At 29.9% G+C, this 15392-nt stretch overlaps 1 protein-coding gene across 2 annotated transcripts in view; it reads right to left on the bottom strand.

Moving 5' to 3' along the window:
- Positions 1–15392, bottom strand: part of LOC139426078 (QRFP-like peptide receptor) — a 240336-nt gene that overhangs the window by 13849 nt on the left and 211095 nt on the right. The gene's annotated exons all lie outside the window — the stretch shown is intronic.

The following is a 15392-nucleotide window of genomic DNA, read 5'->3' as shown; positions in this document are numbered from 1 at the left end:
AAGGGCTAGTTCACTCCGCTCTTAGAGCTGAAGCTACGATTTCCCTCCTCATGACGTCACTGTGTCTACAGATCTCGGAGATCGCAAGCAAAGATATGATAACTTTGCATCTTTCTCTTGTAAAAATAAGTTAGACTTTTTCTGGTTATTAGCCTTCAAACTTTACGTAATTAACACATTATTTCCGTTCATAAACATAGTTCAAAAAAAACTTTCTTGGTTATTATATTAAAAAAATACCATTTTAAACTTATAAAAATGTTTTGCTAGTTGGTGAAAATAACACGATAAATACTTTATTTTAAAAAGTTCAGTTTTAACTTCAATTATTAAGAAAAATGAAAGCATATATCAACACTTTTTTTATCTACATATTCTTTTATAACAATAAGTTGAGTTAAATTTAGAATCCCTGATTTTAAAATATGCCGTTATTAGCAATTTGTTCATACTTAATCATTAGGAAACATCAACCTTAAACGCTAAATACTGAAGCAAAATAATAATTTAGGTTCAAAATGACATTAGAAATTTTACAATTGTTTATAGATATTTAAATTTACGATGATATAATTTATAGATATTTAAGAGAACATAATTTTTTTTAAAAAAAATCATAAATATTTAGAATAACTACATTAAAAAATATGTTATGAAATTAGAAGAATTCCAACTATATACTATATATTTTATTTATACTTTTTATTTACATTTTAATTTTCTTTGACCTGCCTTTCTTTTTGAAGTAACGAGGCGGTTTCTATTTAGATAATGAATTTTTATAAAAGTTCTTTACGACAGAATAAACGTATTGCGGTTTTATATTAACTGTGTCATTTCGGAATCCATTCTTTACATAGTTGTTCATTTACTTTAGGGAACACGCGAAAAATTATACTTTTTCCTTTTATTTTTATATCAGAATTTTTGCAAGTTGCAATCGCGCAAACTGGCATTTAGATAATAGTTTTAAATTCTTGTAAATTCACTGCAAAAACTGAGGAAAGTCATTATAGAAAATAACAAATGTCTTAGAATATCTCGCAAAAAGAAATGATCCAATATTAGTTAGAGCTAGTAAAGCCAAACGCTCCGTTCTTGAAGTAAAAGTGCGAGCTTTGCGCCAAAGTAACGTCACTAGAGTGACGTCGGAGGATCGGAGCGGCAAGAGATACTTCAAAGGAGTGAACCAGCCCTTCTATTATCTTTAGCCCTGAGCATTGACTGTTCCGTATAGTTAAAAAATTTAATCGTACTTCAAAATTTCATGTTTCTGGCATGTCCAATAATTACTAGCTTCAAAACTTCACATAAATTTTTCAATATCTAATTTTTTTTTCCTCAACCGGTGTAAAAATTTCTTTAATATACGCAGAGGGTATTATTTATTAAAACTTCGTTTAAAATAATTTTTTCTGTTAATAATTTATTTGTCCCAAGAAAATCCGTCATTTTCCTGGCTACTTTTATTTAGTGGTTTATAACCAAAATAGATAGAGCCAGCAATCAATATCATATGTTAATAGATTGATTAGATACCCTCCTATATGAACATGTCTTGTTGCATGAATAAAGAACCAATTTTCTGGTTCAAAATCTACATTAAAAATTTTTTCAAGGTGAGTAGGTTTTCGTGTTGTCATTTTCCTGGCTTCTTGAAATCATTAATAACATAAGATTTATCTGATAGATTTATCTGAGTTATTTTAAGAAATCCTGTTGTTTTCTGCAGAATATAAACGTCTTAGGCCAAAATATGAAATTAAAGTTATATGCTATGAAATGGCGAATTTGTCATTATCGTGGCTGTCATTTTCCTGGCTTATGAATGCCAGGACATTCAGTAGATGTGAACACTTGACACTCTGCTGCAGCGGTTCCGAATTTTTTTCGACTATGAACCCTAAATGAATGACGGCATTGTTTCGCCGGTACAATACTTCATAAAATAAATATATAAAGAGAATTATGAATGCATTAATCACTTAAAAACTACTTTGTTTTGAAAATATTTAATAAGAGGAACACAGAGGAGTGCTCGCCTCCCTATGAGGTGACCGGCTTCGATTTTCAGAGATGGCTGGTCGATACGAATTTCGCACCCGACTCGTACCTACCACAGTGCTGACGTAAAATATCCTCAATGATTGACGGATCATGGGTTAGAGTCCCTTTGCCGTCAAGCTAATCGCAAAAGGTACGCGTGGTTTTCCTCTCCATGTAACGCAAATGTGGATTAGTTCATCAAAAAGTCCTCCACGAAGACAAATTTCTCCCAATCCAGCAGTTCCCTTGTCTTCTGAATTGGGTTCAAAATTACAAGGCTACGGAGTTGAACATCGGTAATCGTAATCTCAAAATTGGACCGACTTTTTAACGATGGTAATGAAGTATAAAAGAGGAACGAGAGCCGCGGTGGCTCAGGGGATAGAGCGTCCACCTCCCGAAGCGGTGACTCAGGTTCGAATCCCAGTGGTGGCTGGTTGATATGAATTCTATTTCCGGCTCGCATTGATAACAGTGCTGACGTAAAATATCCTTAGTGGTAGATGTATCATGTGTTGGAATCTTTTTGCAGTCGGTCTAACAGTGGGAGGTTTTCGTGATTTTTATCTCCATGTAGCTTAAATTTGTATTTAGATTCTAATCCGTCGTTGAAAACAGATTCTAATCTGTCTTTTTAATGTAGTTTCCTGTAACATTTCATAGTTGCGATGTCCCGCATTGGACTGATCGTTAAGACACGCTTCCCAGCAGATCACCGAAGTCAAGCATCACTGGCTACGGTCAGTGTGCGGGTGGGTGACCACTTGGATCAGTCTGCGTAGGGATCGAGGGTGTGCGGTATTGGTCCTCGTTAAACTGTGCTACCGTAAAGTGCTCGTCTTCGCGCGCAGGTCGTCGGGCTACCGAAGCGGGGTTGCCATCCCCTCCGTAGAGGATCGAAATTGTGATGGCATGTCTTCGGATCATCCTCCGGGATGTTTCCCAGACCGTCGCCAATAGCCCATTGTGCAGCTCTAGTGCGACGTAAATTAACAACCAACCAATCATAGCTGCGATAACCGGAACGTGGTCACTTGACACTTCGGTGATTGGAGTGCTGTCATTAAGGTAAAAAAGAAATCCAATATATCTGGTTGCTCGTGTAGGATGCATAGAAAGTAAGTGTGTTCGGTAGATGTAATCACAGTTGAATCCAAGTTCATGATATGATCGAATAGTTGCTTCCCATTTTTGTTACTGGTTCGCCTTCCCCAAGTGGTGTTTTTTTTCATTAAAATCTCAATGTTTTTCAATTCCCTCGGATACACTTCATTTACGCTCCTCCACAGCAATCTGCTGCCTTCTGTGATTGGTTATTTCTCTTTGACGTCAAAAGCAGGTTATGGTCACATCATTATGACTGGACTGTATATTCTCATATATCTCCTTAAATTACAGCTTGAAAAAAAACTGTTTTAAAGTGAAAGTGTGCGAATAAACAGTGAGTACGAGCATATTTTAGATAACAATAACATATTAAAAATAGTAAAAAAAACAAACAAATAAATGAACAATATTAAATAAATAAGTGTTGAAAACTTTGATTTTCAACACAAGTTTTCTTTAAAATTCACGAATATTTTTTGCAAGTTCAAAATTGCAAATTGTAAATATAACGAGCAAATTGTAAATATAACAAATATATATATCAGCAGCAAATTAAGATTGAATTTGTGTTTTTATTGAGTCATCAATTGCTTTAGTTTCCTTAAAATTCGAATTTTCAAAAGAGCGTATAATGCAAAAATAATTATTTTAAACATTTTTTGATTTCATGTTACGTAATTTTAATTAACATCATATAAATATTTCTTATTCATGCTACTTAAAAACTTAAATATAGTTCAAATGAAGCTATTTAAGTAATTATAGTTTAAAGGAAGTAATTGGCGTAAAATATTACTTTAATTGACATAGATAGGAAATACTGATGACAATATTCGTTAAATCTTGTTAAAATAGTCTGCTTATTTTATAAAAAATAAATTCACTTAATAAAGCAAGAAGGATCATTAATTTCATTACTAAACACTCTGAAAAAAAAAGACAGTCTGAAAGAAAATTTAAAAGCCATAAATTAAAACCTTGTTATTTGTTACGTGAATTTTTTTTTTCATGAGTTTTTCTCTCTTGCTTTAATTTAACCTGTCATTGGATAAATTAAATTGTTGTAAATGAAAAAGGATCTTTTAATTATTCTTTATGTTATTAAATTAGCACTATTTGGAATTTTAAAAATAGAACATCGCTTGCAACTCAAAATGAATATTTATGGAAAGAATTTTACGAAAGGCAGTGTAAAACCCATTCCACTATCAGGAAAATTGAGCTATAATATTTCATGTCTCAAAGTTTTTTGCTTGAACTATCTGAAACCTTGAAATATTATTTTAAAAATCTAGGTGTTTTTGTAAAGAAATGCTGCTACAAGCTTGGAATGAGAATTTTTATTTTTTAGGTTATATTCGCACATAAATAGAATTAAATTTTTTTTTATTAATTGAGATTAAAACATTAAGGTTATGAAAACAGTAAAATTTTATACAAAACTAAAATGTCGAGCAATCAAACACTGAAAAATAACAAAAAGTAATTTTACAATAAATCACAACTTGTGTTTTATTCTTGTTTCAAATTTCTTTGTTAGCTTTTCTGTTTTCTTATAAATGAGGCCATGATAAATAAAAGTACATAGTGATTTTAATACTAATTTTTAAAAGTAAAATACAACATAATAGAGGGAAATTTCCTTATTTTTTTGAAAAAAATATTTAATCAGTGGTATTTTTGTCTAATTAAGAGATGGATTTGAAATAGATATCAAAAAATAAGTTATTAATGTTCAAGCATGATCAAATGGTAAATGGTAAGGTATGAGAAAGCTTAAGATAGTATATAAACAGAAATAGTTTACAGTTGAATATAGTATAAAAAAACTATTTACATATTTTGTAACGTATTAATATTTAAAGAAGTAGATTAAAGTAACAATTTAAAGAAGTAATTTACTGTGATATTTAATTTTGATTAAAAAAAACATTTAACTACCATGTAAATACCGATAAATGCTAAATAAGTAATGTCTTGGTGATTACTCGTGAAACTCGTCTAAGACAACAAATGAATCTTAGTATTTAGTAATAATTAGTACAAAAATATTATTATATTTTATTACCTAAAGTTAAAATTGATACTACTTTAGAGTAATAAAACATAATTGTAAGGGAAATATTTATAACCATATACTTAATAAACACAAAATTTTTTACAATAAATTTTGGTAGGGCCTACAATAGTTCTGAGGCCTGGTACTCTTGTCCATGTCCCCCTTCTCCCTGCTGAAGTACGACCTTTTACATGGTAAACTTGGAAATCTGGGAAACACTCGGAGACCGAGTCTCAGGCCCAACTCAAATCCTGAAGTTTTTATTGGATATCAGTATTATTAGAATATATGAAGAGATGAAAATAACAAAACTAAAAAGTTGAGGTAAAAAAATGATAAATAGTAAAGTAGATGAATAAAAAAGGTTCGATAAGTGCTTGATCTGAGTGCCCATTGGCCGAAAACATTTCTGGTGGGTAAAGCTTGCGACTTCGAAGAGTGGCACAACAAAGCAATAAGAATACCCAGAACTTCTAATTCTATTTTTAGAACTTCTAGCTCTATTATAAGAATTTAAAATAAAGATTATATTCGTCTTGTAATAGAGTTTTCATTTCTTTTAATTTCTGGGATTTTCCGGCGGACTGAATTTTCCTGGTAGTGAAATTTTTATTTATTCACCAGGTGCAACAGGAAAAATTGAAAAAAAAAAAAAAAATGAAAAAAAAAAAAAAATGAAAAAAGAAGAAATAAAGAAAACAGTTTGTATATTTAGAAGGGGTAGTAAGAAGAATTCTTAATGCAAATAAAAAAGAAAAAGAATAAAAAATGTGGTAAAATGTTGGCTTAAACATTTGAACATAATGGGTGCAATTTCGTTGTACATGATCGTGGCGTTGGTACCTCAAACATCGGGGTTGATATCTTTCTCTTCTAAGTCTTTCAAGTATAATTTCTAGTATGGTTGGATATCCGAAGATTTTAAGTTAAAAGATGTTGATATAGTTATCAAAATCTTCATTTTTGAGAAAAAAGGATAGATAAAGGCAGAGGCTTATAATTAGTCATGCATTCATTAGATATCTTTTTTTCGGATTTGGGTGATCTTGAAGGGATGGAAACTATCCTTAACGAGAGCCCACTCTAATTCATCTGTTAAGAAGACCACAGGTGGACCTCGAAAAAAAATTTCAGAACAATATTTTTATTAGAAAAGGGTTCCTTGGGCTAAAATTAGGTATCACTACAGTAGTTTTAGAAAAGTTAGTTAGCCTGGGAAAGGCCTTTTTAGAATCAGAAGTAGAGTCAAAAATAGTCTTTCTTATTCTTGAGCTTTTTGATTTTCGTAGAAGTAGGTCAAGCATGATGGGGGTCATGGTTGCTTATCGAGGTAAACTCCAAAATTGATACTAATTCGGGTTTCTCAATGATAGTGTGTTCTGGTTAAATTTTTTTTAATAGCATTCATTCTTGCTGAGATGATAGCAGTTTCTTGGTTAAGATACAGCTGTTTTTAATTTTGGACAGCCGAGAACAATAATACTCATACCTATAACACAGTAGCTACGGCTGCTATCATTTCTCTGAGTTTGGTCTTGGTCTGAGAAACATCCCTGAGGATGATCCGAAGACATGACATCACAACTTTTTGTGAGGCTACTTCTTCAATTTAGACATAGATTTGAAGGGCAAGAAAATTTTTTTGCTTCGCAATTGTTGTTTTATGAACAATGCTTATTTTACAGACTGATCCTATATTTTCTAAAACGTAAAATTACGGGTGATTCGTAATTTATAGTTTAAATATTAATTCACGGACTTCGTCTGGAATCTCTGCTGCCGGAGTTTTGTCCTTATTTTGATACAGATTTTTTTAATATTTTATGTGATACAGAAACGTGATGTTTTAACAAGAATTGCTCTATTTTTTGTCTTAAGAATGGTTTTTACTTAATTATATTCCTACTGTTGTTCATGTATATCAAAATTAATGCTTATTTTGTTAAGAAGATAAAAAATGAATGTAAGCATATTAATAAAGAGAAAGTATTCATCTTGGAGTTAAAGAAAATCATTAAAAAATTAAATAAATAATAAAAACAAGAAAGATTAAAAAAATAATGCTCATTAAAATGTTAAAAATGAATTAATGTTTAAAAAAACCTTTATGTAATACCATAATATTTTTCAAAGAAATCTCATTAATTTTGATTTCACTTACGTTTTTGTATCTTAACACTAACTATTCTATTTTCAGCATAATTTTTAAAAATATTATTTTAAGTATTATAATGATCGCAGTAAAACGTTATATTTCAAATGAAACTTAGCAGACATTATACTTAATAAAGAAATGCTTTGGTTTAAGACTTAATTTCAAGTATTTTACAGAATACTATTTATAATTTATTTTATTTTTATTTCTATCAGACTTATAAACTATTGTTTAAAATGAGTCGCTTCCTTCTTATAAATATGGCATAATTCATAAACCTTAAGGGAACATTATTAATTAATTGAATAGAAATGAACAAACATGGAGAAATATTTTCTTGACATTTACAACCGAATAAAATTTGTAATTTTAATCTTACCTATTAAAAGAATTATGAATGTATAATGAACATAAAGTATTATAACAATTACAGTAAAATGTTTCATTTAAAATGAAATTTAGCGATTTTTTTTGGGAAATAAATCTTCATGCATTTTAGATAGTATTAAAAATGTTTAATGCATATTGAAGATACATGAGATTCTTAATGCATGCTTACTTAAGAAATTAATATTAAAATAAATAATATCTTTCGATTTTAGTTTTAAATTACGATAAAAAATAGAGGCGCTCTACATAAAAGAAAAAACAAAAGTTTGAAAAGATTTCCGAAAATATTATGAATTATAAAATTCAAGCAGATTAAGTTCAGATTGAAACACTTCACAATCTCTATTTCAAGGTGCAAAATAACATTCGTGCAATTTCAAACTGAAATTGCCAATGGAATTGAAATAGGTATCATAATCTATAAGCTATTCAATTTCGTTAATTTTCTCGGATTATCTAATACACTTCTACATACATAATTAAATGAGTTGTTGCAATACTACTGATCTTATATTACAGGGGTGGCCAACCTGCGGCTCGCGAGCCACGCGCGGCTCTTTGAAGGATTATTTGCGGCTCTCGATAATTGTACCCGAGTTCCCTTTTCATTTTTGTGCTATTATATTTCAAAAAATTATTTTCATTCCGTATGTTCCGAATTTTGGAAATTTGTACCAGAATCGAAGTATCCTGAATTAAAAAAAGGACGCTTGTCGAATTATTTCAATATTCGGAACAAACAACGTACATATGTGAATCATTTTATTCCACTTTAAAATTCGTGAAATCCAAACACCTATCAGTCTTAACTAATCAGCATCTCAAAGAATTTATGAGAAGTGCTTTCACCAATTATTCACAAAATTTTAAAGAATTATCAAGAGAAGTAAAATAAATGTGTTTAATATTTAAATTCAATACTCATATTTTGTACTTTTATTTTTATGTTTTCAATAAATATAATTTCTGTAAAAAAAATTTAATACCTTTTTTGCATACCTTTTAAATACGTATTTAATAGCGGCTCGCTAAAAATTTCAAATTTTGAAAAATGGCTCGACTATCAAGGTGCTTGGCCACCCCTGGTATATTACGTCATCAAGGAAATATCGGTAATTTCCAAGTTTTCCTAATGTTTTTTTCGCGTTCACCAACTAAATTACACTGCTCAAAATAAAGGATATTGAGGTTGTGTGTTAATCTGGCAGATGGAAAATTGTTTGAATGATTAATACCTTATCGAAAGACGTAATACCACTGGTACATACAGACCTATATCGTGAAGGCAATTTCGGACAGTTAGTGCCGAAACTGTGGTGTCAGTAGCCGAGCAGAGGTGAAGGTTGAAGAAGAGTGGTATTCATATTTCGGTGTCTCCGAGCCGTTAGCGTCTAATAACGGTCTTCATTGGGCATTGTTTACGCCCTTGCCCTGATCTTCGGCCAGCATTTCCTGTCGCCAAAAAACGAGATTCCGAACCTGGAAATCACACTTTGTGAAATTCAAATGGCTTCTGCTACTTCGGCTTGTGTTTAGTCCCTTTGAACTGGCCAACAACACTCCAAGCTTCTTATCTGGTTAAATGACTTCATCGAAACAACACTCTTACTGAATGTCGGTCATTCTTTTCCTCTTTGTCTTACGTTAATTTGAAAACAAATCAAATTCGCCTGCCGCTAAAGGGTCGTCTTCAACGTCAAACTCACAATTTACACACTGTGAAGTTTGAATATAAGAAAAATTTGCCTTTCTTACTCAACTCTTCCATTTTATGCAAAACAATTGCTTATACCGTTATTTTATACAAGACTTACAATATCCCTTAATTGTTTTGAACGGCGTATTTTGACAAATGTCAATCTTTCCTTCACAGAAATGACATTGATCAGAACTCATAATAATGTTGTATTCCTTAATCATCATTATCAATAATACTCTCGATTATATTCATTGCTGTTGATAATAGTCTCGGTATTATCCTATTCGATAGTTATCGAGACATTATCTTTATTAAAAATAGCTATAAGAATGTGATTATATCTATGTTATTAATAACCTATTGAATAGCCATTTTTCTTGAAGCTCTACTATTTAAATCGAATGCAAAGATAATAAACAGGAAAGAGGAGAAACTTAGAAATTCAAGATTTCAATTTTGAAAATATCTCATAATGGATACTTATAAAGTTTCAGAATTTTAAAACTTGCTTTGTTCATAAAATATAATTTTTTAATCTCAGTTCGGACAGGATGCCTTACAGTTTAATCATGCCTCATAAACGCTGAGTTTTAAAATGCAACTACAGAATAAAAAAAAAAAGAAAGTAACCTTATCTAAAATAACCTTTCCGTGACATAATCGCTTCCCTGAAATCAATTATGTCATGGATCGATTATTTTGTTAGTAATGCTACTTATTTTAAATTTAATAAGAATGGTGTTCTTGATAATTTGTATGTTAAGGTAAGAGCATAGAAAGATCTAAAACTGCATTCAGGTGTACAGATTTCTGAATTTGAGTATGTAAACCATTTGCTAAGCCATCTTGTTTATTTTTGAAGATTAAAAAATATAAGTTGTAAATCCTACTATTTTTCCAGGCATGTACGAAATTTTTATATTTGCTGTTGGGAATTTTCAAATTGATTTCGACTGTATTTTAGTGGACTATTAAATAAAGATAATCTATGGAATAAATAGAAATGCAATTTTTTATTTTTTTAAAATTATTTTTATTTTTTTTATAAGCTCTATTTTTGAAATCTTGCCGACCGGCCTGTGTAGGGGTTAGCATACCTGCCAGCTTTTAATCCTTCCCATTTTCATTTTTTCCAGTGGTATTAAAATGGAATTAAAACTTCAAATTTAAGCAAACAAATACGTTGTATTTGAGAAAACTTAAGTTGAAAATCATGATAGTAACGCATATTAATATGTGTGTTTAATTTTTGTAAGTATAGTGGTGATCAAAATCATCTAAAAATTAAGTTTATAAAAGAAAAAATAGTATATTCTTACTACCACTTTAAATATGAAAATAAAATCTTCCGGAAAATCCGGAAGAGTTGGCAGGTATGGGTTAGGGAGCTGCCCTTGCATCAGAAAGGTTCTGGGTTCGAATCCCGGGCAAGGCATGGATGTTCTTTCCTTCTCTGTACTATATGTCCTTACTGTACGTTGGCCCACCTAATAGGGTGCCCCTAAAAGAGAGGCCGACAAAACTACCCTGTAAATGCCTGAATCGACACAAACACAGATGAGCATTAAGAAAAAAAAAATTTTTTTTTTTTTTGAAATCTCAGCGAAACTCCTCTCCGAAAGTTAGAAATTTTTTGAATAGATTCAGAAGAATACTGAAAGTTTATAGCTTAAACCTATGATTTACTCTAATACTTGAAGATCAGATTGAGAAAATTGTAAATTCATCATTTAAATTTATAATTTTTCGTACATCAAATATCGTATATCAGTAAATCAAATATGATTGAAATTACTTTTATACTTAATTGCATTTTTTCAGCCGAATAAATCTTGTATTTCAAGTCTAAAACTTTGCATATTTTGCAATTCAGCAGCTCCATTTTGGTGGTTGCAATTCAGCTGTGAGTAGATTTAGTAAACTATTGGGTGCAAAAATGCTAAAACTTAAAAATTCGTGGTAAAACTATAAAATCAGATTGATAAAAAATAATTTCAATATTTAAAATGAGAATATAACTCAAATCAGTTTCAAATATTAGGTATTTTTTTCATAAAGTAAAACAATTCGTTTATTTTACAATTCAACTCTAGTAGACCGGAATAGCCTGGTTGGTTGGGCTTTGGGCTCATGTCCAAGGGGCCATGAGTTTGTTCCACTCTGGCCGAAGGCTCCCCGTGTAGTAAATGGTCACTGGTACACGTTAAATCTGAAGGGTCACAAAGTCCAAAATTACGATCTGTGAACTAATGGATGTATGAATGGGTCTGTCCAATAAATGGGCAGTGACGTGTGTGTAGCTGAAATCGTATTCTTGTCCACTAAAAAACAAGAAACGCATTCTCTGCCATAAAAAATTCACTTGGTTTCATCAAGCCGGCTTGCTGTTATTGGGAAGTGCCATTAGAAACAACAACATCTCTAGTTCGGTGATTGCAGTTCGGATATGATTTCAATTCATCTTTGAGTCAAAGCTTTGGAAGCTACTGAAGAAGATTAAACTCAAAAACTTACGCCAACGCGTAAAGATCAGATTGATAAAAATTCATGATTTTAATGTTTGAAATGAACATTTATAATAAGAAAGGAAGAGTTAGGACTATGTTTCTTTTACAACTCTAAAACTATTTTGTAATTCGAAAAGTTCTTCCTGAAATTTACACAGTGAATGAAATTTTCACTTTTAGCCAAGTTCCAAAAATCGCTCAAAACTTTTACTTAGCCTGCGCAGAAGAGTTGTTCGAAAATTTTTTTTTCTCACTGGTATAACATAAGTCATTATAAAATTATCCTATAAACGATTCTGTTTTTTCTCTCCAAATATTTGAGAGAAAAATATTAGCACTGTTCATTAACGTACAGCTATAGTTGATCAAAAAGGAAATTTTAATACATTCTTTAATATTTAATTATTTTTTATTCGCTTTGTCAGGTAAGCTCAATGATCAACGTCATTGAATTAACATTTCTATAATTATTTAAAGTCATGTATTTATTTTGTTTATAGTTTTAAAAAGAAAGTATTTCTACATAACTTAAGAATTCAAAATAAACGGTGATTGAGATTAAAATAATAAGTTTGCAAAAAAAAAAAAAAAAAAAACGCAAAACAAAGTTAATGGAGAAAAGGTACTTCATCATTTAGGGGAAACGTAACAAACTTGTCTTATTAATATTGACCCTAATGATGTGAAATTAATTTCGTTAATAGGTACTACAGGCATTATGGTAATTGGTGCTGTTTAAACAGGTATCAAATGTAGTTATATAGTTTCTAAAGTAAATACTATAGGTACTGTTTTAATATGTTAGTTACGGCCTAACGAGAGGAATAAGTAAAATAAATTGCTTGACTATTAATTTTGACCATCAAGAGTTGCTCATTAATTCAGTTAATCGGAGTGAAATAATTTAAGTTAGGAAACAGAGTGAAGGAATTTCTGGTTCAAATCACATAATCTGGGTGTTCAATTCTGATAATTAAAACAAGAAATTACATTAAATGAATCAACAATGAATTTTTTTCATGTAATGCCCTAATTTAAATAAATTCCGTTGTCCCTGAACGATCAGCTGTCATTTTTTTTTAATTGGCAATATTTGATTGCACAAATGTTTTAAAATTCAAAATCCCACGAGAAGTTTGTGGTACTTTTTTTCCACCAAAGTAAACAATTACTTTAAGTTAATATGTATTGTAGATCACGTCAGGCCTATCAATACGCATATCTAATTTAAGAATAAAATAATTTTGCTTTTAAGATAGATTATTTGCTTTTAAGATAGATCTTTTCTTGAAACAAAATTTTTGCGTGATGTAAATGTAAGTATTTGCATAAATTCTCCAACATAAGAATTAATATTTATTTATTTTATTAAATATTTCCTCGCCAAATTGAAAATTGTTTTTTTCTTCTAACTAATAAAAAAAGGAAAGTTCGTAAAAAAAGTAACAGTACAATTTATGTTGACTATTGTTTTTTTTATTGAAGTTAAATTATCAGATTTGAGAAAGTTTAAATGAACTTCAAAACTGACTCATTCGTCATAGATTATTAAAGTTTGAAGTTCGAATTTTTATCAAAGAGTTTTCTGTTCCGCTGTGACTTTTTTTTAGAAAAAATTAAGCAATCTATTTATTTCAAGGTTATCCGTTTTATAAATGAAGGCGAAACAGATGATAAATAAGAGGCAGCAGTACTTTTTACGCGACATTATTTGTGCATTTCAAGCAAAATTTTATCATGAACTAAAATGCAATAAATCATGCTTTTATGTAACTTAAGCATGCAAAATTTGATTTATAAAAAAGTAATTGCAATGTAATGGGCGATTTTTATATTGTTAGTTGAGCTGATTTCGATTATGGAATCTTTTTTTCTTATTTACATATGAATTATTCAGTCACTGGGTTTACATATATGGAGAAAAATTCATATTTTCTGAAGTGATGGAGAAACTAAATCATTATTATGAGTGATACATTGTTTCACACCGAATCTAATGAGACAAAATCAAGGTTGATGCCGCTAATAGTTTAAATGTTATAGAAGTTTTTCTACACTAAACTATTTTCGTTATTATTTATAAGTTATAGAAGTTATAAACTTATCAAACCATTTAGCTATTACTCATTGGTACTATTTTTACGACTGACATTGCTACAGACAAGTGAGGTATTGTTTTTTTTATGATAAATGTAATAATATAAGAATTAAAACAAAAAACGGACCTAATAGTTTAGAGGCTATAAGGGTCTTATTTAAAGCCGAGAATAAATTGAAAACTATGATTTTCATACATAACTCTAATTTTCTTTTAATCTCTTCGTTATATCAACTTAATTTTGATTTTATTGGACTCTACATAATAAAATACAGAAGAAACATACCTCGAGTATCCAAATGACTATCTCAAGTACGCAAAAATGTCTTTGTCTCAACAAGAAGTATGAATAAATACAAAATTGACTCCTTATACATGAAACATTAATAGCTTTTAAATTTATAGTCCGATCAACAAGGGATTGTTTTTATTCTATTCAGCATAGTAAAATATATTAGAAAAAATACCTTATTTACCTAGGTAGGACTATTTTAGTTAATTCTTTCAAATAAGAGCCATTTTTGACTAAACTATATCAAAACTAAAAAAAGAAAAAAAAAATCAAAAGTATGCACAGTATTGCTTTGTAGTGGCAATTTATAGCATTAACTATTTGTAAATTTTTTTAGAGTACAATATAAAGGATATGAAATTTGTGAAAAAAATGGTACATGGTAGAAGTTTGTCAATAATTTTTCTGTCATCCAAAAACTTATTGGCTTCTAATCACTTTTTTGGCTGGAAACCTTAAGTACAGTTATAAATTTATTTCTGCATTTTATTAAATCAATTTTATCACAAAAAATTGAAATAATATTCAATTATAAGGTTTGTCAAATACAAGATTCATCAGAGTTGAATTTTTTAATAGGTGTCAGTTCTAGGTAAAGGGAAATTAATATTTCTGAAAAATGCTAAAAATGCAAGTTTTACAGTTTTGCATTCACAGTTTCACTCACAGTTTTCGTACACATGTATTTTGACGAAAATAAAATATTTATTTATATTTTGACTCTTAATATTTTTGATTGTCTTAGTTGGTAAACATTTTAACAATTACGTGTTTTGTTAAGTTTTTTCAAACAAATTGGCTTTGATTGTATTTGATACAAGCCCGGAAATCTAAGAAGCTGATTCTAAAATTTTTAAAATGATATTCGAAAACTCAAAGTTTTATCCTTCTAATTTAATATTTCGAGAACAAAAAATTTCCTGTCAGAGTTTTTTTAACGGAAATACTTTTTCTTTAAAAAATTAAAAAAGTAAAACGGTGAGTTTTCAAATTTCTTTCAGAAATTATGATACCAATTTTTTTGTGTGCTCGGAATTCT

Source organism: Parasteatoda tepidariorum, chromosome 7 (assembly GCF_982258835.1).
Source record: "Parasteatoda tepidariorum strain Cologne lab strain chromosome 7, Ptep-v5.0, whole genome shotgun sequence".
Taxonomy (NCBI): domain Eukaryota; kingdom Metazoa; phylum Arthropoda; class Arachnida; order Araneae; family Theridiidae; genus Parasteatoda; species Parasteatoda tepidariorum.
This window is presented reverse-complemented; position numbering and strand designations above follow the sequence as displayed.